Source organism: Chiloscyllium plagiosum, unplaced genomic scaffold (genome assembly GCF_037043375.1).
Source record: "Chiloscyllium plagiosum isolate Xiang-an unplaced genomic scaffold, Cpla_swu_hap1 HiC_scaffold_18, whole genome shotgun sequence".
NCBI lineage: Eukaryota > Metazoa > Chordata > Chondrichthyes > Orectolobiformes > Hemiscylliidae > Chiloscyllium > Chiloscyllium plagiosum.
The window spans coordinates 80425247-80447810 of NW_028270156.1; the positions used below are offsets into that span (position 1 = coordinate 80425247).

The 22564-nt window shown below is 48.0% G+C and overlaps 1 protein-coding gene across 6 annotated transcripts in view; it reads left to right on the forward strand.

Moving 5' to 3' along the window:
• The first annotated feature begins 3670 nt into the window (after positions 1-3670).
• Positions 3671-22564, forward strand: part of pacsin3 (protein kinase C and casein kinase substrate in neurons 3) — a 158676-nt gene continuing 139782 nt past the window's right edge. For 3 of the 6 annotated variants that reach the window (XM_087996836.1, XM_087996841.1, XM_087996842.1), the window contains exon 1: positions 18769-18901. The gene's annotated coding sequence lies outside the window, so the exon portion shown is untranslated. Of the gene's footprint in view, positions 3826-18743; positions 18902-18992; positions 19152-22564 lie in introns of those variants that run through there. The other 3 variants (XM_087996838.1, XM_087996839.1, XM_087996837.1) reach the window with 3 other exon arrangements.

Here is a 22564-nt window from a genome sequence, read left to right on the forward strand (position 1 = left end):
TATTGCGTACAGTTCTGGTCACCACATTATAGGAAGAATGTAGAAGCTTTGGAAAGGGTTTGGAGGAGATTTACTAGGATGTTGCCTGGAATGGAGGGAAGGTCTTATGAGGAAAGTCTGAGGGAAGCTGTTTTCGTTAGAGAGAAGAAGGTTGAGAAGTGACTTAATTGAGACAAATAAAATAATCAGAGGGTTAGATAGGTTGGACAGTGAGAGCCTTTTTCCTCGGATGGTGATGGCTAGCACGAGGGGACATAGCTTTAAATTGTGGGGTGATAGATATAGGACAGATGTCAGAAATATTTTCTTTACTCAGAGAGTAGTAGGGGCATTGAATGCACTGTCTGCAACAGTAGTGGACTCGCTAACTTTAAGGGCATTTAAATGGTCATCGGATAAACATATGGATGAGAATGGAATAGTGTAGGTTAGATAGGCTTCAGGTTGGTTCCACAGGTCGGTGCAACATCAAGGGCTGAAGGGCCTGTACTGCGTTGTAATGTTCTATGTTCTACATATTGCATCAGGAACCCTTCCTGGACACACCTGACAAAATTGCTCCATCCAAACTATTTGAACGAAGGAAGTTCCAATCAATATTAGGGAAGTTAAAGTCACCCATGACAATAATCCTGCAACTTTCCAAAATCTGCTCCTCTGTGTCTCTGTTGCTATTGGGGCCCTCTGTAGAAAACTCCCAATAAAGTGACTGCTCCTTTCCTGTTTCTGACTTCCACCCACACTGACTCTGTAGGCAAACCCTCCTCGATGACCTCCATTTCTGCAGCTGTGATACTATCCCTGATTATCAATGCCTCTCCCCCACCTCTTTTACCTCCCTCACTATTCCTTCTGAAACATCTAAATCCTGGAACATCCAACAACCATTCCTGTCCCTGTGATTTCCAAGTCTCCATAATGGCCACAACATCATAATTCCAAGTGCTGATCCATGCTCTGAGTTTGTCATCCTTATTCCTGATATTTCTTGCATTAAAATAGACTTCAATCTATCACGCTGACTGCACCTTTGCCCTATCAAGGGCCTATCCACCCTCACAGACTGTCTGCACGCTGTATCTGGCTGTTCACTAACTACTGCATTATCTGGTTCCACACCCCTCTGCCCCTCTGCCAGTCTAGTTTAAACCCTCCCAAACAGCAAACCTCCCACCCAGGATATTGATGCCCCTCCAGTTAAGGTGCAACCCATCCTTCTTGTACAGGTCCCACCTTCCCCAGAAGGTATCCCAATGATCCACATAACTGAAGCCCTCCCTCCTACACCAACTCTGCAGCCACGTGTTCATCTGCACTCGCTCTCTATTCCTAGCATTACTAGCCTGTGGCACCTGTAGCAATCCTGAGATTATTACTCTGCTCATCCTGCCTTCTAGCTTCTAACCTTACTCCCAATATTCTCTTTTCAGGTCCTCCTCCCTATCCCACCCTCTGTCGTTGGTACTGATGTGTCCCACGGCCTCTGGCTGCCCTCCCTCCCCCTTAAGAATCCTGTAGACTCAATCCGAGACATTCCTGACCCTGGCACCCGGGAGGCAACACACCATTCAGGAGTCTTGCTCGTGACCCCAGAATCTCCAGTCTGTTCCTCTCACCACTGAATCTCCAATCACTATCGCGCTCCTATTCTCCCCCCATTCCCTTCTGTATCATAGAGCCAGGCTCAGTGCCAGAAACCTGGTCGCTGTTGTTTTCTCCTGATAGGGCTACTGTCTGGACTGCAAGGTGCCGCACAGGAGGCTACTGAGTAACATAAGGGCCCATGGTGTCAGAGGCAAGGTGCTAGCCTGGATAGAAGCCTGGCTGTCTCACAGAAAGCAGAGAGTGGGGATAAAAGGGGTCTTCTCAAGGTGACAAGTGGTGTTCCACAAGGCTCAGTGTTGGGATCACAACTTTTTATTTTATTAAATGACAATCTAGATGAAGGAACTGAGGGCATTTTGGCTAAGTGTGCAGATGACGCAAAGATAGGTAGAGGGGCAGGTAGCATTGAGGAGGAGAGTTGAGGCTGCAGGAGAATTTGGACAGATAAGGAGAGTGGGCAAAGAAGTGGCAGATGGAATACAATGTGGGAAAGTGTGAGGTCCTGCACTTTGGTCGGAAGAATAGAGGCATGGACTATTTTCTAAATGGGAAGAAAATTCAGAAATCTGAAGTAAAAAGAGACTTGAGAATTCTAGTCCATGATTCTCTCGAGGTAAACTTGCAGGTTAAGTCAGTAGGTAGGAAGGCAAATGCAATGATGGCATTTATTTTGCAAGGACTTGAGTATTAAAAATAGAGATGTATTCCTTAGGCTCTTTTAGGCTCTGGTAAGACTATATTTGGAGTATTAGGTGCAGTTTTGGGCCCCATGTCTCAGGAAGGATGTACTGGCCCTGGAGTGTGTTCGGAGGAGATTCAGTAGCATGGTCCCAGGAATGAAAAGTTTAACATATGAGGAACGTTTACTCGATGGCGTTAGAAGGATAAGGGGGGTAATCTCATTGAAATTTACCGAATACTGAATTGCCTGGAGAGATTAGATGTTAGGAAGTTGTTTACAATGGTAGGAGAGACCACGTCCCGAGGGCATAGCCTTAGAATAAAGGAGTTAAGGAGAAACATCTTCAGCTAGAGTGGTGAATCTATGGAATTCATTGCCACAGTCTATTTAAGACTGAGATAGATAGGTTCTTCAGTATCAAAGGGATCAGGGATAACGGGGAATGGGGTTGAGAAATTTATCAGCAATGATTGAATGGCAGAGCAGCCTCGATAGGATGAATAGCCTAATTTCTGTTCCTATGTCTTATGTTGCTCCTGATAAAGTGTGAATTCAGTTGGATATAAAGGCACTCACTCTCTGGGTTTAACGGTGAGAAAGGTTTCAGTGGGACATAGGCATTCACTCTCCGAGTTATACAGCATGAGGGGGTTCAGAAGGGCACAGAGACTCAGCTTCTGGGTTACACCAGTGTGTGTGTTCAACAGAATGATAGACACCCACTCTCTTGATTGTATAGTTTGAAGGATTTCAGTGGGACACAGAGACACTGACTCTCTGTGTTAAACACTGTGAATCAGTTCAATGGGACTCAGGCACTCACTCTCTGGGTTGTCCAGTGTGTAAGTGTTCAGGTGGACTGAGAGACAGTCGCTGCCTGGGTTGTACTGTTTGAAGGGGATCAGTGGGACTCTGTCACCCACCCTCTGGGTTACACGTTGCAGTGAGACTGAGTGACACTGACTCTCTGGGGTTTTGTTTTGTGAGTGGATTCAGTGGAACACACAGATACCGTGTCTGGAATACACAGTGTGATGGCATTCAGTGAGCCACACAGACACTGTCACTTTGGGGTCTACAGTCTAAAGGGACTGACAGACACTTTCCGGGTTTAATAATGTGATTGGGTTCGGGGTGGAGACACTCACTCTCTCGGTCATTCAGTGTCAAGGGGTTCAGCGGTGGAATTGACCTCTGGGTTACAGTGGGACTGCAGGACATTCACTCTCTGTGGTATGTATATAGTTTGAAGGAGGCCAGGGGGCAGCGACGGGCTCTGGGTTTGTCCAGTGCGAACGGGTTTAGTGGGACTGAGAGGCACACCCTCTGAGTTATTAAGTGTTGCTGATCGAGTCCAGTCGCGTCCGACCGGGAGCGCGGCCGCTGTGCTCTCCCATTCACAGTGAGCCTGGAGTGGAGTGGGTCAGGGGCCGGAGTGGAGTGGACTGCACTGTGAACCGGACTGGAGTCGACCTGCCTGGCCTGGACTGGGCTGGGCTGGGCTGAGCTGAGCTGAGCAGAGCTGAAGGCCGGAGCCGGTGAGTGCGCTCCAAGACTGTGAGTTGGGGGCGGCAGGCTGCGGCTGTGTGTGTGTGTGGGGGTGACGGGGCTAGAACGGAGAGTGAGGGCTGGAGGTCTTGGCCGGCGGGAAGGTCAAAGTCTAGAGGTGGGTCACACTGAGGGACTGGGGTAAAAGAGTGGCTTTGTTCGAGGAGCCAGGGGAAAGTGAAGGTGCAACAATGAACATGGTGGGAGGGTGAAGGGCAATCCGGTGTACAGTCAGGGTAAGGAGAAATAGGATGCACAGTGAGGGTGACTGAGGTTGTCAGTTTTGTTTTTAGTCCTTCACGGGATGAGGGCATGGTTGGCTGGGCAGCACTTATTGCCCATCCGTGATTGCCGAGAGAGTCTGTGGGTTTGGAGGCCAGACCAGGTAATGATGGTAGGCCACTTTCCCCAAAGGGCATTAGTGGACCAGATGGGTTTTTCTCACAATCGACAATGGTATCATAGTGGTCATTAGATTCTCAATTCCAGATATTTATGAATTTGAGCCTTTGGTCTTCAGAGCATTTTCTTGTGAGCAACAGAAAGTGACCGGTGAAGGGGAAATGAGGACACACAGTGAAGGTGAGGCTGACTGAGTTTGCACAGAGAGGGGGACTGAGCTCGCCCTAAAATGGTAAATCTTAGCAGAGTTTAAGCACCTTCTCTACCTCTATACTTAGTGTTATCTGCAAACTGTCATTTTCAATGGAATTATATTCTGCCCTTCCTGACATCCTATCAAAGTGAATGACTTCTCATTTTCCCCTTCAGTCATGAATTTTAGTCATCCTCCATTTAGACTTTCGCCCATTAACTTATACTATCCATATCCCGTTGTAGACTTCTTATATCATCTGTAGACCTTGCCTGCCTATGTACACTTATATCATCAACAATTTTAGCTTGAAAACATTTGGTCCCTTTTTCGAAACTGGGAATATAGATTGAAAAAAGACTCACACTGATTTCTGCAATACTGCACTGGTTCCAATTTTGTCGTTCTGAAAATTATCCATTTACCCTGACTCTGATCCTGTAAGTTAGCTAGTTCTCTATTCATGCTGATACATCACCCCCCATGAGTATTACATATTAGCCATTTACCTCGCATCTAATGGAATGCCTTTTGGAAATCCAGATACACAACATCTACAGGTTCCACTTAAACCACCTCACTTATCAAAGAACACTAATAAATTTGTCAAACACTAAATCCCTTTCATAAAACAGTATGGGCCCTGCCTGATTTGAATTAGGATTTTTAAAGTTTACTGGTGCAATCTCCTTCCATGAATTTTAGCACTTTCCTAATGTTGGAGATTTGGCTGACCAATTGACAGTTTTCTGCTTTCTGTCTCATTCCTTTCTTTAATAGGCGTGTCACAGTTCAGGTTTGTCAAACTGTTAGAAGCTGTCTAGAATCTAGGGAATTTCAGAAGGTTCTGACCAATGCATTGTCTATGTCTGCAGCCACTTCTTTTAAGCTATATCTTTTCTTCTCTTATCCTTAAACTATCAAAATGGCGACAAATGAAAGATTTTCATTTTGTTTTATTGTATTTCATTGTATACAGCAAATAAATCATTCATTCATAAGACGTGAGGGTTTTGTGCTTAGGTGCATGAAAAATATGAAACCGGGTAGACTGAAATTGGAGGGTATGGTATTGTGGGGATCACAGAGATCACAGAGAAGTTTTGTTTTAGAAGACCCTCTGAACAGCATCCCAGCCAGAACCTCCCCCCCCCCCCCCCGGCTCGATCCCTGTTACCCTGAATTCCCATGGCTAATTCACCTAACCTAGTTAAAAATCACACAACACCAGGTTATAGTCCAAAAGATTTATTTGGAAGTACTAGCTTTCAGAGCACTTCATCAGGCAGCGAGCCGGGCAGGATTATAAGACACAGAATTTATAGCATAAAATCATAGTGTCATGCAACTGAAACACAATATTGAACAAACCTAGATTGCTGTTAAGTCTTTCATCCTTTAGAATGGGTTGCAGCTTTTGATGCATTAATATGTAAAGTGCAGAACTTCTTTCAAGTCACATCCCTGAGAAAACTTAAAATTTATAAAAAAAAGCGACATCTGTGTTCCAACCTTGATTCTTACTGGTTCTATTTCCAAAGTAGGAATTTGTAAAATGTCATATGTATTGACTGCCTGCAGATTGTGTGTTTTTTGAGCAAAATAGAATGTATCTGCAAATACAATTCTGCAATTTGGGGAAGAAAATAAATTGGGAGACGGAAAGGGCATGTAAGAAAGACACTGTTACCAAATCATGGGAGACTTCAATCTGCCAGTGGGCTAGGAAAGCCAAGTTGGTGGCAGATCCCAGGAAAAGGAATTTGTGGATGAGATGGTCTTTGGTGCAGCTTTGGGTGTAGCCCAGCAGGGAACAGGCCGTTTGATATGTAATGAGGCAGACTTGATTGGGGAGCTTAAGGTAAAGGGACCCCTTGGGGACAATGACTATAATATAATGGAATTCACCCTGCAGTCTGAGATGGAGAAACTGGAATCAGATGTAACATTATTACAATTAAGCAAAGATAACTACTAATCCACATGGGAGGAGCTGGACAGAGCTGGTTGGCAGGGAAGCCAAGCAGGGAAGATGGCAGAGCAGCAATGACAGGAGTTTCTGGGGGACATTGTGGCACATACACAAGGCTGAGAGTTTTGTGGATAGCATGTTAAAAGAGGTGGTCACACTGCAACTCAAGGGACTAGGGGAAAGAAGACAAAGGGAGACCACCAGACAGAGTACGCAGGTTGTGCAGGAGTCCCCTGGGATCCCACTCATGAACCAGTATTCCATTTTGCAAGCTGTAGATTACCCACAGTGTGGAAACAGGCCATTTGGACCGACAAGTCCACACCGACCCTCCAAAGAATAACCCACCCCGACCCATTTCTCGACATTTACCCTTGACTAACACTATGGGCGATTTAGCATGGCCAATTCACCTAACCTGCACACCTTTGTGACTGTGGGAGGAAACCGGAGCACCTGGAGGAAACCCACGCAGACACGGGGAGAATGTGCAAACTCCACACAGTCAGTCGCCCCGAGGCTAGAATTGGACCTGGGTCCCTAGCGCTGTGAGGCAGCAGTGCTAACCACTGAGCCACCGTGATGCGGGTGCTGGTGCTTCAGAGGAATGCTGTCAGAGCCAAGCTTCTGGCACCACAAGCAGCTTGACTGTACGGGGTCGGGGGAGAAGAAAGGAAGAGCAGCATTGATAGAGGATTCTTGGGGAGTAGACAGGTGTTTCTGTGGCAAAGATATGACTTCAGGATACTGTGTTGCTTTCCTGGTGCCAGAGTCCACGGTGTCTCTGAATGGCATCCTGTAAGGGATGGGTGATGAGTGAGAGGTCATGGGGCATGTTGGTGCCAGTGATACGGACAAAGTGAGGAATGAGGTCTTGCATCAAGAATTCAGGGAGTTAGGCAGTCGATTAAAAAGCAGGACCTCAATGGTTGTAATCTCTCTTGTGCTCTCAAGTGCTAAACAGGGAAATAGGACAAATTAATGCTTGGCTTAAGAGTTGGTACAAGCGGGAGGGTTTTAGATGACTTGGGGGAAAGGTGGGATGTGTACAAATGGGATGGTCTGCACCTGAACCACATTGAAGTCAACATCCTTGCCGGTAGGTTTGCTAGTGCTGTTTGGAGGAGTTTAAACCAGTTTGGCTGGGAGATGGGGACCAAGAATATGGATGTAACAGAGACACAATGCTCCAGCAAAGGAAGCAAGTCACAGTGAGTTCAGCTATGTTGAGTGTTGAAAAAGTAAGGCAAGGCTGGATGGTCTTTAATGCTAAGAGTTTAATAGGTAAGCCTGATGAGTTAATGGCGTAGATTGACACATGAAAATATGATATTGTTGCCATCACAGAAACACGGTTGAGGGAGGGGCTGGACTGGTAACTCAACCTTCCGAGGTATAGGATATTTAGGCAAGACAGTGGAGGGGATAGCAAGGATGATGATCAATTACTGCAAGAAGGAGCAATAATATCTTGGAAGGGTCCTCAAACCAGATTTTGTGGGTAGAATTCAGGAATGTTAAGAGGGTAGCTACTTTACTGGGTGTGTATTACAGGCCCCCAAACAGGCAGCAGGAAATACAGGAGCAAAAATGTAACCCTTTCACAGAGCTGTATTAGAGTTATATACAAGGGGATTTCAACTTTCCCAGCATAAATTGGGATAGTCATAGTGTTAAGAGAGGATGGATTTCTTGAAATGTATCCAGGGGAGTTTTTTGTATCAATAAGTTAAAGGGCCAACAAGGGACAGTGCAATGCTGGATCTGGATCGTGGGAAAGAAGCTGGACAAGTGTTCAATGTGGCATTGTGGGAACATCTAGATGGTAGCCACCACAGCATGGTCAAATTTGTTCTGGACAAGGGAAAAGGTGGCCTGCAATAGGTGACTTTGGATGGGGGAAGGCAGATTTTATTAAAATACAAGAGAACCTGGTAGCAGTAGACTCAGAACTTTGTGGGTACGTCTACATTAGAGAGTACAGGTCCAACAAATACCCTTTTAAAGCGAAATGTAGGAACAATAGTTTCAGAGAACCCTAGATGTGCAGGACAATGCCGGACTGGATGAGGAGGAAGAGTGGGGCTTTTAGCAAGTCCAAAGGGAGAATTTCGGCTGCAGCCTTCGAGGAAGTACAGGAAGGAATTAGACAAGCAAAAAGGGGCATGGAAAAGGACTTGCGACCAGGATTAGTGAGAATCCTGAGATGTTTTGTAAATACGTTTTTAAGGAAAGAATAGGACACATTAGGGACCATGGGGGCAACCTGTGTGTGAAGTCACAGGATATTGGAAAGGTGTTGAATGAATATTTCCCTTTGGTCTTCACTCTGGAAAAGGAGAACATCGGTACAGAATTCAGGAAAAGGGACTGTGAGGAACTTGTTCAATTTGACACAGAAAATGGGGAGGTATTGGAGGCTCTGTTGGGTTTAAAAACAGACAAAACCCCTGGCCCAGATGAATTGCATCCCAGACTGCTGTGGGAGGTGAGGCAGGAAATTGTAGGGCCTCTGACAGAAAATGTTAATTCCTCTCTGGCCTAAGTTCCAGAAGACTGGATGACAACTAATGTGATTTCATTTTTTTGAGAGGGGTGGTAGAGATGAACCAGGAAATTACAGACTGGAGAGTCTCACGTCAGTGGTAGGGAAAATAAAGGAGAAAATTCTGAATTAGTAATTAATTACCTACTTGGAAAGGCCTGGGATGATTAGGGATAGTCAGCATGGCTTTGTCAGAGGGAGGTCGTGCCTAACAAATTTGTTAGAATACTTTGAAAATGTGATGAAGTATGTGGATGAGGGAAGTTCATGTTGATGTAATATAAATGGATTTTAACAAAGCTTTTGACAGGGTCCCACATGGGAAGGCGAAAGCACATGGAATTGAGGGAAACATGGCGAGATGGATCAGAAACTGGCTTAGTAATAGGACACAAAGGGTCATGGGAGAAAGGTGTTTGAGTGACTGGAGGCCAGTGTCCAACTGTGTACCACAGGATCAGTTCTGGATCCCTTAATGTTTGTTATATGCATGACTGATATTGATGAAAATGTGGGGGTAATGTGAATCAAATTTGCAGACACTGCCAAGATTGGTAGAGTGGCTCATAGTGAAGAAGGTGGTAGTAGGTTTAAGGAAGATAGAGATGGGTTGGTCAGAAGGGCAGATTATATTTGACCTTGGTAAGTCTCAGGTCTTGCACTTTGGAAGAAGAAACAAGATGAGGGTGTATTTAACGAATGGCAGCTCAGAGGAACAGAGGGATCCTGAGGTAATTATTCACAGATCCCTGAAGTCAGCAGAGCATGTGAATAGTATAATTAAGAAGGCACTTGCTTTCATCAGTCGTGGCATAATGTTGGAGTTGCATCTAACATTGGTCAGACTGCAGTTGGAGTTGTGAGTGCACCTGTACTGGTCACCTTACTACAGGAAGGATGTGACAGTGCTAGCGAGGGTACAGAGGAGGTTCACCAGGATGTTGCCTGGGATGGAGAAATTGAGCTATCAGGAGAGACTAGATAGGCTTAGGGTGTTTTCTTCAGAGCAGAGAAGACCAAGGTTGGACCTGATTTAAGGTGTATAAGACTGAGGGGGGACCTGATTGAGGTATGTAAGACTGAGAGGTATGGATGGGTGAATAGAGAGCAGCTGTTCCCCTTGGTTGAGGGATTAATTATGAGAGGGTTTAGCTGCAAATCTGCAAATTTGATAAGGGGCAGGAGATTCAGAGGGGATTTGGGGAAAAAAAGTTTTCAGTCAGTGGGTGTTGGGAATCTGGAATGCACTGTCTGGGAAGATAGTGGAGGCTGGAAACCTTACAGCCTTAAAAAAAATATCATAGCATTCAAGGATATGGGACAATTACAAGAAATTGGGACTAGCACACTTTTAGTAATAGTTATGTTGGTGCAGACTCGATGGGCCAAAGGGCCAAGTATAAATCTATGTGGATGTCTCTGGCTGGACGAGCATCTTGAAATCCTCTTGGGAAGGTGGTGCTGAGCAGCTTTTTGTTGTGGGGTGTAGGGGCACCCACAATAGTGTGAGGGATGGACTCCTAGAAATTATACCCAGTGATAATGACATTGGAGTCAGGTGGTGTATGATGTGAAAGGGAATTTGCAGATGACGGTGTTCCTTGTGACTGCTGTCTATGCCTTTCCAGTTGGTAGAGGTTGTGGATTTGGGAGGGACTGTCAAATGAACCTTGGTGCACCACTCCTGTGGTACACAGCTTCCCACTGTGCACCGGTGGTTATGGGATTGGACACATAAAATGATGGGTAGGATGTCTGACAAATTTGATTGAGTTCTTTGACAAGGTAATGCTGTGGAGGATGCTGCATATTTGAACTTTGAGAAAGCTTTTGATATTATGTCACATTATTTAGCAAATTGGAAGTGTTTGGGATTGATAGGTATGTGGCAGCATGGATTAGAAGTTGGCTAAAAGGGGTATAAGACCATAAGACATAGGAGCGGAAGTAAGGCCATTCGGTCCATCGAGACCACTCCGCCATTCAATCATGGCTGATGGGCATTTCAACTCCACTTACCCGCGTTCTCCCCGTAGCCCTTAATTCCTTGTGACATCAAGAATTTATCAATCTCTGCCTTGAAGACATTTAACGTCCCGGACTCCACTGCACTCTGCGGCAATGAATTCCACAGGCCCACCACTCTCTGGCTGAAGAAATGTCTCCGCATTTCTGTTCTGAATTTACCCCCTCTAATTCTAAGGCTGTGTCCACGGGTCCTAGTCTCCTCGCCTAATGGAAGCAATTTCCTAGCGTCCACCCTCTCCAAGCCATGTATTATCTTGTAAGTTTCTATTAGATCTCCCCTTAATCTTCTAAACTCCAATGAATACAATCCCAGGATCCTCAGCCGTTCCTCATATGTTAGACCTACCATTCCAGGGATCATCCGTGTGAATCTCCGTTGGACACGTTCCAGTGCCAGTATGTCCTTCCTGAGGTGTGGGGACCAAAACTGGACACAATACTCCAAATGGGGCCTAACCAGAGCTTTATAAAGTCTCAGTAGCACAACGGTGCTTTTATATTCCAACCCTCTTGAGATAAATGACAACATTGCATTCGCTTTCTTAACCACGGATTCAACCTGCATGTTTACCTTTAGAGAATCCTCGACGAGCACTCCCAGATCCCTTTGTACTTTGGCTTTATGAATTTTCTCACCGTTTAGAAAGTAGTCCATGCTTGTATTCTTTTTTCCAAAGTGCAAGACCTCGCATTTGCTCATATTGATCTTCATTTGCCCTTTCGTGGACCACTCTTCCAAACTGTCTAGATCCTTCTGCAGCCTCCCCACTTCCTCATTACGACCTGCCTGTCCACCTAACTTCGTATCATCGGCAAACTTCGCTAGAATGCCCCAGTCCCTTCATCCAGATCATTAATATATAATGTGAACAGCTGCGGCCCCAACACTGAACCCTGTGGAACACCGCTTGTCACTGGCTGCCATTCCAAAAAAGAACCTTTTATCCCAACTCTCTGCCTTCTGTCAGACAGCCAATCCTCAATCCATGCCAGTAGCTCACCTTGAACACCATGGCCCTCACCTTGCTCAGCAGCCTCCTGTGTGGCACCTGATCAAAGGCCTTTTGGAAGTCTGTTTAGACCACATCCACTGGGTTTCCCTGGTCTGGATGGGCATTTCTCAGATTTGACACGTTGAAAATGATGTTCTCCAGGGATGTGTTGTGACCCTTGCTTTTTATGATTTATAAAAATTATTTATATAGTTGTTGAGGGCAAAATCTCTAAATTCATAGATGATACGAAGCTAAGGAGAATAGTGAATTGTGAGGCTAATTGTGACTTCAGAGGGAAGTTGACAAGTTGGCCAAATGTGCTGACACCTGGCAGATGAAATTCAATGCAGAAAAATGTGAGGTACTGCATTTTGGTAGAAGGAACGCAGAGAGACAATATAGGTTTAATGATCCAACTTCGAGGGGAATACAGGAGCAGAGCGACCTTAGGGGTTCATGTACATGATTCTCCAAAGGTGGCCAGTCAAGTTGAAAAAGTTGTTTAAAAGCTCGGCAGAACTGCGGTCGCTGTAAATCAGAGACAAAAAACAGAAGTTGCTGGAAAAGCTCAGCAAGTCTGGCAGCATCTGTGTAGAGAAATCAGAGTTAATGTTTTGGGTCGAGTGACACTTCCTCATAACAGAAAAGGTTATTAAAGCTTATAGAATGCTTGGGTTTAGAAGTTTAAAAGCAGGGAAGTGATGCCAAACCACATTTAGCATTTTATGATAAGACCTGGGTATCTTATTTAAGGAAGGATGTTCAAAGGAGACTTACTATCGTGATACCAGGAATAAGGAATTTTATATACAAGGAAAGATTAGGAAAATTATTCTGTTTCGAGCCGAGAAGATTAAGATGTGACCTTACTGAGGTGTTCAAAATTATGATTGGGTAAAGAAGAATATTTTGTTTCCTACCAGTTGGTATGTCAGTAGTGAAGGATCACAGTTTCAAGATTGTTAGCAAGAGAGCTAGGAATGAGGTACAGAACTGACTCAAAGACACAGGGTGGTGGTGGAGGGTTGTTTTTCAGACTGGAGGCCTGTGACCAGTGGAGTGCCACAAGGATCGGTGCTGGGTCCTCTACTTTTCGTCATTTACATAAATGATTTGGATGTGAGCATAAGAGGTACCGTTAGTAAGTTTGCAGATGACACCAAGATCGGAGATGTAGTGGTCAGTGAAGAAGAGTACAATGGGATCTTAATGGGCAGCACAGTGGTTAGCACTGCTGCCTCACAGCGCCAGAGAGCTGGGTTCAATTCCCGCCTCAGGCAACTGTCTGTGTGGAGTTTGCACATTCTCCCCCTGTCAGCGTGGGTTTCCTCCGGGTGCTCCGGTTTCCTCCCACAGTCCAAAGATGTTGTTGTGGTTCTGTTCACCGAGCTGGGAATTTGAGTTGCAAACGTTTCGTCCCCTGTCTAGGTGACATCCTCAGTGCTTGGGGGCCTCCTTTGAAGCGCTTCTGTGATGTTTCCTCCGGCATTTGTAGTGGTTTGAACTTGCAGGAACCGGAGTTGTTCATATGTGGCGCTTAGGCGATTGGCACAGGATTCCCATTTCCTGGCTTGTCTTAGCGTCTCTCGCCCGTAGGTGTTCAAAGTTTGTGAGAAGATTTGTAGCTCGGGTGCTCGTTGTTGTGGTTCTGATCGCCGAGCTGGGCGAACAGAACCACAACAATGAGCACCCGAGCGACAAATCTTCTCACAAACTTTGAAGTCCAAAGATGTGCAGGTCAGGTGAATTGGCCATGCTAAATTACCCGTAGTGTAAGGGATAAATGTAGGGGAATGGGTCTGGGTGGGTTGCTCTTCGGAGGGTCGGTGTGAACTTGTTTCCACACTGTAAGCAATCTAATCTTAATCAAATAGGCTGAGAAGTGGCAGATGGAGTTTAATTCAGATAGCTCCTTGAAAGTGAAGTCGTAGGTAGATAGGATAGTGAAGAAGGCGTTTGGTATGCTTTCCTTTATTGGTCAGAGGATTGAGTACAAGAGTTGGGAGATCATGTTGCGACTGTACAGGACATGTGGATGAGGGTAGAGCAGTGGATGTAGTGTACATGGATTTTAGTAAGGCATTTGATAAGGTTCCCCATGGTAGGCTTATGCGGAAAGTCAGGAGGCATGGGATAGTGCGAAATTTGGCCAGTTGGATAGAGAACTGGCTAACCGGTCGAAGTCAGAAGTAGATGGTAAATATTCAGCCTGGAGCCCAGTTACAAGTGGAGTTCCACAGGGATCAGTTCTGGGTCCTCTGCTGTTTGTAATTTTTATTAATGACTTGGAAGAGGGAGTCGAAGGGTGGGTCAGTAAATTTGCAGATGATACGAAGATTGGTGGAGTTGTGGATAGTGAGGAGGGCTGTTGTCAGCTGCAAAGGGACTTAGATATGATGCAGAGCTGGGCTGAGGAGTGGCAGATGGAGTTCAACCCTGCCAAGTGTGAGGTTGTCCATTTTGGAAGGACAAATAAGAATGCAGAATACAGGGTTAACGGTAGGGTTCTTAGTAAGGTGGAGGAGCAGAGGGATCTTGAGGTCTATGTTCAGGTGGATAGAGCTTGTAAGAAGGCCTATGGTGTATTAGCGTTCATTAGCAGAGGGATTGAATTCAAGAGTCGTGAGGTGATGTTGCAGCTGTACAGGACCTTGGTAAGGCCACATTTGGAGTACTGTGTGCAGTTCTGGTCGCCTCACTTTAGGAAAGATGTGGAAGCTTTGGAGAGGGTGCAGAGGAGATTTACCAGGATGTTGCCTAGAATGCAGAATAGGTCATACGAGGATAGGTTGAGTGCTAGGCCTTTTCTCATTGGAACGGTGAAGGATGAGGGGTGACTTGATAGAGGTTTATAAGATGATCAGAGGAATAGATAGAGTAGACAGTCAGAAACTTTTTCCCCCGAGTACAACAGAGTGTTACAAGGGGACATAAATTTAAGGTGAAGGGTGGAAGGTATAGGGGGGATGTCAGGGGTAGATTCTTTACCCAGAGAGTGGTGGGGGCATGGAATGCGCTGCCTGTGGGAGTGGCAGAGTCAGAATCATTGGTGACCTTTAAGCGGCAATTGGATAGGTACATGGATGGGTGCTTAAGCTAGGACAAATGTTCGGCACAACATCGTAGGCCGAAGGGCCTGTTCTGTGCTGTATTGTTCTATGTTCTATGTTTATGACATTGGTTAGGCCACTGTTGGAATATTGCATGCAATTCTGGTCTCCTTCAATTCGGAAATATGTTGTAAAACTTGAAAGGGTTCAGAAAAGATTTACAAGGATGTTGCCAGGGTTGGAGGATTTGAGCTGAACAGGGAGAGGCTGAACAGGCTCGGGCAGTTTTCCTTGGAGCGTCGGAGGCTGAAGGGTGACCTTATAGAGGTTTATAAAATCATTAGGGGAATCAATAGGATAAATAGACAAAGTCTTTTCCCTGGGGGTGGGGGAGTCCAGAACTAGAGGGCATAGGTTTAGGGTGGAGGGAATAGATATAAGAGAAACCTAAGGGTGATACACGTATGGAATGAGCTGCCAGAGGAAGTGGTGGAGGCTGGTACAATTGCAGCATTTAAGAGGCATTTGGATGGGTATATGAATAGGAAGGGTTTGGAGGGATATGGGCCGGGTGCTGGCAGGTGGGACTAGATTGGGTTGGGATATCTGGTCGGCATGGACGGGTTGGTCCGAAGGGTTTATTTCCGTGCTGTACATCTCTATGATTCTACTCGGAATTGTTCGGATTTGGAAGGTGCTGGTTGGGAGAGCAGTGGAGGTGTATTCCATAGGTGGTTTGAAAATGGTGAAGTTAGAGAGCTGTGGAGATCGGGCTGCAGAGTGGGTTGCTCTTTCAAGAGCTGGTGCAGGCACGATGTGCCGAATGGTCTCCTTCTGTCCTGTAAAATTCCATAACTGTGTGATACCCACCAAGCGAGCTGCTTTGTTCTGGATGGTGTCAAGGTTTTTGGAGCTGCACTCATCTCGGGGAGTTTTCTCTCACACTCCTGACATGTGCCTTGTAGACGGTGCACAGGCTTTGGGGAGTAAGGAGGTGAGTTACCTGTTGCAGTTACCCAATCTCTGAACTGGTCTTGTAGCCACATGATTAAATGGGTGGTTGTTGGGAGGGGGGGTGTAACTGGCTGGGTTGGATTTGTCTTGTTTTTTTGTGTGCAGGGCATACCTGGACAATTTCCCACATGTTGTAACTGTACTGGAACAGCGAGGGGAGCGATAAGTTCTGGAGCACAAGTCTATTGCTAGAGTGTTGTCGGGGCCCAAACTGTTTGCACTGTCCAGCGCCTGCAAACATTTCTTGATATCACGTACAGCTAATCAAATTGGGCTGAGGTCTGCCATCTGTGACGCTTGTGTCATTGAATGGAGCTGAGATGAATCATCCACTTGGCACTTCTGGCTCAAGATTACTGTGAACGCTTCAGCCTTGTCTTTTTAACTATTTGCTGGGCTCTTCGAATTGAATTGAATTGAATTTATTGTCGTCATGTGTACCGAGGTACAGTGAAAAGCTTTGCCTTGCGAGCAATACAGGGCAGATCACAGGGTTAAATAGCACAGATAAATAAATAATAAGTAACCAGCGGCAAAAACAAAAACACAGGTACAGGCGAATGTTGAGAATTTGTGAGCCCATTCAGTATTCTAACAGCAGTAGGGTAGAAACTGTTGCGAAACCGGCTGGTGCGTGTTCAGGCTTCTGTACCTTCTCCCCGATGGTAGAGGTTGTAGAAAAACATTGCCAGGGTGGGATGGATCTTTGAGAATGCTGGCGGCCTTTCCTTGACAGTGGGCCTGGTAGATGGATTCTATAGATGGGAGGTTGGCCTTTGTGATTGTCTGAGCAGAGTTCACCATTCTCTGTAACCGTCTCCGATCTTGAATGGTACAGTTGCCATACCAGATAGTGATACATTCAGACAGAATGCTCTAGATGGCACACCTATAAAAGTTGGCACAGGTATTCGCCATCATGCCAAATTTCCTCAGCTGCCTGAGGATGAAGAGACGTTGTTGGGCCTTTGTAACCAGTGCGTCCACATGAAGAATCCAAGAAAGCTTGTTGTGGAAGACCACTCCCAGGAGCTTGACATTCTCCACTCGTCCCACCTCTGTGCTGTTAATGTGTTGGGGGAGCATGAGTAACATCCCGGTGAAAGTCAATAATGAGGTCCTTGGTTTTGCCGGCATTGAGAGCTAGGTTGTTCTCAGTGCACCATTTTTCCAGGTCTTCCACCTCCCGTCTGTTTCGTCGCCATCTGAGATTCGATTGACTATGGTGGTGTCAGCAACGAACTTGCAAATGGCATTAGTCTGGTATTTGGAGACACAGTCATGGGTATACAGTGAGTACAGTAGGGGGCTAAGTACACACCCCTGGGGGGCTCCAGTGTTGAGTGTTAGTGAGGATGAAATATTGTCCCCAATCTTCAATGATTGTGGCCTGTGGGTCAGGAAACTGAGGATCCAGTTGCAGAGAGTGGGGCTTAGTCCGAGATCACTAAGCTCAGTAATCAGTCTCGAGGGGATAGGAGTGTTGAAGGCTGAACTGTAGTCAATGAGTAGGATTCTTACATAGCTGTTCTTGGTGTCAAGATGTTCTAGGGAGGAGTGAAGGACAAGTGATATGGCATCTGACGTGGATCTGTTGGTCTGAAAGGCAAATTGGAGTGGGTCAAGAGTACTGGGGAGGCTGGAGTTGATTAATGCCATGATCAGCCTTTCAAAGCACTTCATGACCACCGAAGTTAGGGCCATTGAGACATGCTGCATGAGGCACAGAGATGATGTTGGCCGTCTTGAAACAGGCAGGGACAGTGGCCTGCTGCAAGGAGAGGTTGAAGATGTCCATCATTCATTTTCCGTCATTGAGGATGGGGACATCTGTGGAGCCTCCTCCTCCAGTTTAATTGTCCAGCACCAGTCATGACTGGATGTGGCAGGACTGCAGAGCTTAGATCTGATCTGTTGGTTGTGGGATTGCTTAGCTCTGTCAGTCACTTGCTGTTTATACTGTGTGGCATGTAAGCAGTCCTGTTTGGTGGTTTCTTCAGGTTGACACCTCATTTTTAGGTATGCCTTATGTTGTTTTTGGCGTGCCCTCCTGCATTCTCCATTGAACCAGGGTTGATCTCTGGCTTCATGGTAATGATTGAGTGGTGGATATGCCAAGGCATGGGGGTTGCAGATCGTTTGAAGACCAACCCTGCTGCTGTTAAATTTTTGTCAAGATTATTGTTCCTTCTGTGCTGAACTTGTGCGTGGTCAGTAGAGCTGTCCCAGATCCTATTCCTTTCCTGTGGAAACACAGCAGTCTGGAAGAGTCTGTGGAAACAGAAATAAGGTTACTGTTTAAATTTCAGTACGTCTTTTCTTTGACTTCTGCTGCGCCTCTCTGTCTCTCCCGATGGGCTGCCAAACCTGCTGAGGTTTTACACCACTTCAAGTTAATATTTCAGATCTCCATATCCGCGATATTTTGCTTTCGTTGCATTCCCGTTCTTCCTGCGATGTCAAATGCCCTTGAATAATTGGGACCCCACCATGTCTCTGTATTGCAGACACGTCTCTGTATTGGTTATTATGTCATCCTCGTTGGTTTGTTAGCGTGCTGTCAGTTCATCTGTCGTCTTAGGAGCACGGCATGCCTTCGGATAATGAGCCCTTCAGTTCTGTGTCTTTCCCATTTTTTGCTTTCCCCCCCCCTATACTGACCTTTTCGCCAGTGAATGCTGGTGCGTGCACGCTCTGCCCCTGGCTGTTGTGCTCTGTTAATCATTAGCCATGCTGCTGCCCACTTGTCACATTCCAGCGAGAGCCCGGTTTTAATGTTCTCGCGTTTCGTCAGCACCACCGGCTGCTTTTCTTCCCTGTGACGACTGGATCCTCCCCCACCCCAGACCCCACTCTCCAGGTTTCTTGTGAGTAACTCGCCTTTCCTTGCAGACCTCTGCTGCTTCTCCTGCCTGTCACTCATTGGAGCATGGAGCTTTCCAGTGAGTCGGGCTGAGAGAGAGAGAGAGGGGGCCGGGCTGTGGGGAACAAGTGCTCCTTTATGCGCAGTGCCTCGGGGAAGAGTGTGACAGACAGGCGGCTTTGCAGACTGTTTGTGTGCTGCAGAGTACGCTCGCTGCTTCCTGACGCTGCTCAGCAGAAGGGGCTGCTGCCAGGGTGAGTGGGTCGAGAGGGGTGCCTGGCTGTGTTATCAGGTTGGGGGTGGGGGTGGAAATTGGAGTGGGGGGGGGGGGGGTGGGAACTGGAGTGGGGGGGGGGGTGGGAACTGGAGTGGGGGGGGGGGGGTGGGAACTGGAGTGGGGGGGGGGGGGGTGGGAACTGGAGTTGGGAGGGGGGGGTGGGAACTGGAGTTGGGAGAGTTGCAGCGGTGAAGTAGTGATGGTGTCACCCTGACTGCTGTGACTGCCGGATTACTGAAGGTGCAGGTGCTCAGGAGGCGCAACACGTACAGGTCGAGATTGTTTCCCGGTTCTTTTTGTCACGTTGTACGGAGTGAGATTGCAAATGGTTGTGCGGGGGTTTGTTGGCGGGATGCTGTTTTGGGAATTCTGAGACTCACGCACCTTGACTGGGAACGCTCGTGGTCTGCCCTCTGTGCACATTCCCACATCCTTTCTTCATGTCTTCCTGCCCCTTTGCCTCTCTTATTGGTCTCTGAATCAACCGGGAGATGAGTCACTGTACAGCTGAGCAGCCTGGAAAGGGGACCAGTCTCCTCCACACAGCCACCACATTTACACTCTCCTATTCGCCTCCTCCACACCCTGCACCTCCCATCTCTAATCCTCTTTCCTCCCCAGCTCACGCTTCTGTGATCCTGTTGTGCTGTTGCTCCCCACCCCCTCCCCAGTGTCAGCTGATGGGACCCAGGTAACCCTGAACATCAGTATAGCTGTTGCGAGCTGGGCACAGGGTGACTGAAGCAGTTTGAAAGCTGCAGCTTGGATGCCTGTGTTCATGATGACAGCAGTGCCCACACACTGAATTACAACACAGCGAGGGCTGATTGTACGTGGAAACTGGCTGTGGGAGTGCATGCTTCTGCTCGGTAATTTAGGCCTTGCATTTGAGAGCCGGAGAGATGGGACATGAATAGGGAATTCCGATCTGCAGTACGACAGTCACTGGTCTCCCTGTGGCTTCAATCAGGACAGGATTAATCCTGCCTGTTGTGATTGAGTGTAGAGGAGAGTAGTTCAGTGACTTTTTGTGTTGGTGGGTAGGTCAGTGGGAGTGTTGGGGTGGACCATGCTTGCGCCGGTTGTGTGAATGCATGTGAAAGGGAGTACGTATATGTGCACGTGTGGGTACATGTCCTTGTGTGCAGGACACGAGGTGTGCGTGTGGGAGGGTGTGTGCAAGTGTGTGTAGGACATAAAATGTTTCTGTATGTCCTGGGTTGGCTGGGTATTTACAAACATGGACAGAAAAGGAGGAGTGTGTGTATATATGTGTGGATATGCAGGGCAGGAGGTGTGTTTTTGTATGTACGCAGGGCAGGAGGTGCGTGTGTGTGACTACAGGGCAGGAGGTGCGTGTGTGTGTACGCAGGGCAAAGGGTGTGTGTGTACGCAGGGCAAGGGGTGTGTGTGTGTACGCAGGGCAAGGGGTGTGTGTGTGTACGCAGGGCAAGGGGTGTGTGTGTGTACGCAGGGCAAGGGGTGTGTGTGTGTACGCAGGGCAAGGGGTGTGTGTGTGTACGCAGGGCAAGGGGTGTTTGTGTGTACGCACGCAGGGCAAGGGGTGTTTGTGTGTACGCACGCAGGGCAAGGGGTGTTTGTGTGTACGCACGCAGGGCAAGGGGTGTTTGTGTGTACGCACGCAGGGCAAGGGGTGTTTGTGTGTACGCAGGGCAAGGGGTGTTTGTGTGTACGCAGGGCAAGGGGTGTTTGTGTGTACGCAGGGCAAGGGGTGTGTGTGTGTACGCAGGGCAAGGGGTGTGTGTGTGTACGCAGGGCAAGGGGTGTGTGTGTGTACGCAGGGCAAGGGGTGTGTGTGTGTACGCAGGGCAAGGGGTGTGTGTGTGTACGCAGGGCAAGGGGTGTGTGTGTGTACGCAGGGCAAGGGGTGTGTGTGTGTACGCAGGGCAAGGGGTGTGTGTGTGTACGCAGGGCAAGGGGTGTGTGTGTACGCAGGGCAAGGGGTGTGTGTGTACGCAGGGCAAGGGGTGTGTGTGTACGCACGCAGGGCAAGAGGTGTTTGTGTGTACGCACGCAGGGCAAGGGATGTTTGTGTGTACGCACGCAGGGCAAGGGGTGTTTGTGTGTACGCAGGGCAAGGGGTGTTTGTGTGTACGCAGGGCAAGGGGTGTTTGTGTGTACGCACGCAGGGCAAGGGGTGTTTGTGTGTACGCAGGGCAAGGGGTGTGTGTGTGTACGCAGGGCAAGGGGTGTGTGTGTGTACGCAGGGCAAGGGGTGTGTGTGTGTACGCAGGGCAAGGGGTGTGTGTGTACGCAGGGCAAGGGGTGTGTGTGTACGCACGCAGGGCAAGAGGTGTTTGTGTGTACGCACGCAGGGCAAGGGATGTTTGTGTGTACGCACGCAGGGCAAGGGGTGTTTGTGTGTACGCACGCAGGGCAAGGGGTGTTTGTGTGTACGCAGGGCAAGGGGTGTTTGTGTGTACGCAGGGCAAGGGGTGTTTGTGTGTACGCAGGGCAAGGGGTGTTTGTGTGTACGCACGCAGGGCAAGGGGTGTTTGTGTGTACGCAGGGCAAGGGGTGTTTGTGTGTACGCACGCAGGGCAAGGGGTGTGTGTGTGTACGCAGGGCAAGGGGTGTGTGTGTGTACGCAGGGCAAGGGGTGTGTGTGTGTACGCAGGGCAAGGGGTGTGTGTGTGTACGCAGGGCAAGGGGTGTGTGTGTACGCAGGGCAAGGGGTGTGTGCGTACGCACGCAGGGCAAGAGGTGTTTGTGTGTACGCACGCAGGGCAAGGGATGTTTGTGTGTACGCACGCAGGGCAAGGGGTGTTTGTGTGTACGCAGGGCAAGGGGTGTTTGTGTGTACGCAGGGCAAGGGGTGTTTGTGTGTACGCAGGGCAAGGGGTGTTTGTGTGTACGCAGGGCAAGGGGTGTGTGTGTGTACGCACGCAGGGCAAGGGGTGTTTGTGTGTACGCAGGGCAAGGGGTGTGTGTGTGTACGCAGGGCAAGGGGTGTGTGTGTGTACGCAGGGCAAGGGGTGTGTGTGTGTACGCAGGGCAAGGGGTGTGTGTGTACGCAGGGCAAGGGGTGTGTGTGTACGCACGCAGGGCAAGAGGTGTTTGTGTGTACGCACGCAGGGCAAGGGATGTTTGTGTGTACGCACGCAGGGCAAGGGATGTTTGTGTGTACGCACGCAGGGCAAGGGGTGTTTGTGTGTACGCACGCAGGGCAAGGGGTGTTTGTGTGTACGCAGGGCAAGGGGTGTTTGTGTGTACGCACGCAGGGCAAGGGGTGTTTGTGTGTACGCAGGGCAAGGGGTGTTTGTGTGTACGCACGCAGGGCAAGGGGTGTGTGTGTGTACGCAGGGCAAGGGGTGTGTGTGTGTACGCAGGGCAAGGGGTGTGTGTGTGTACGCAGGGCAAGGGGTGTGT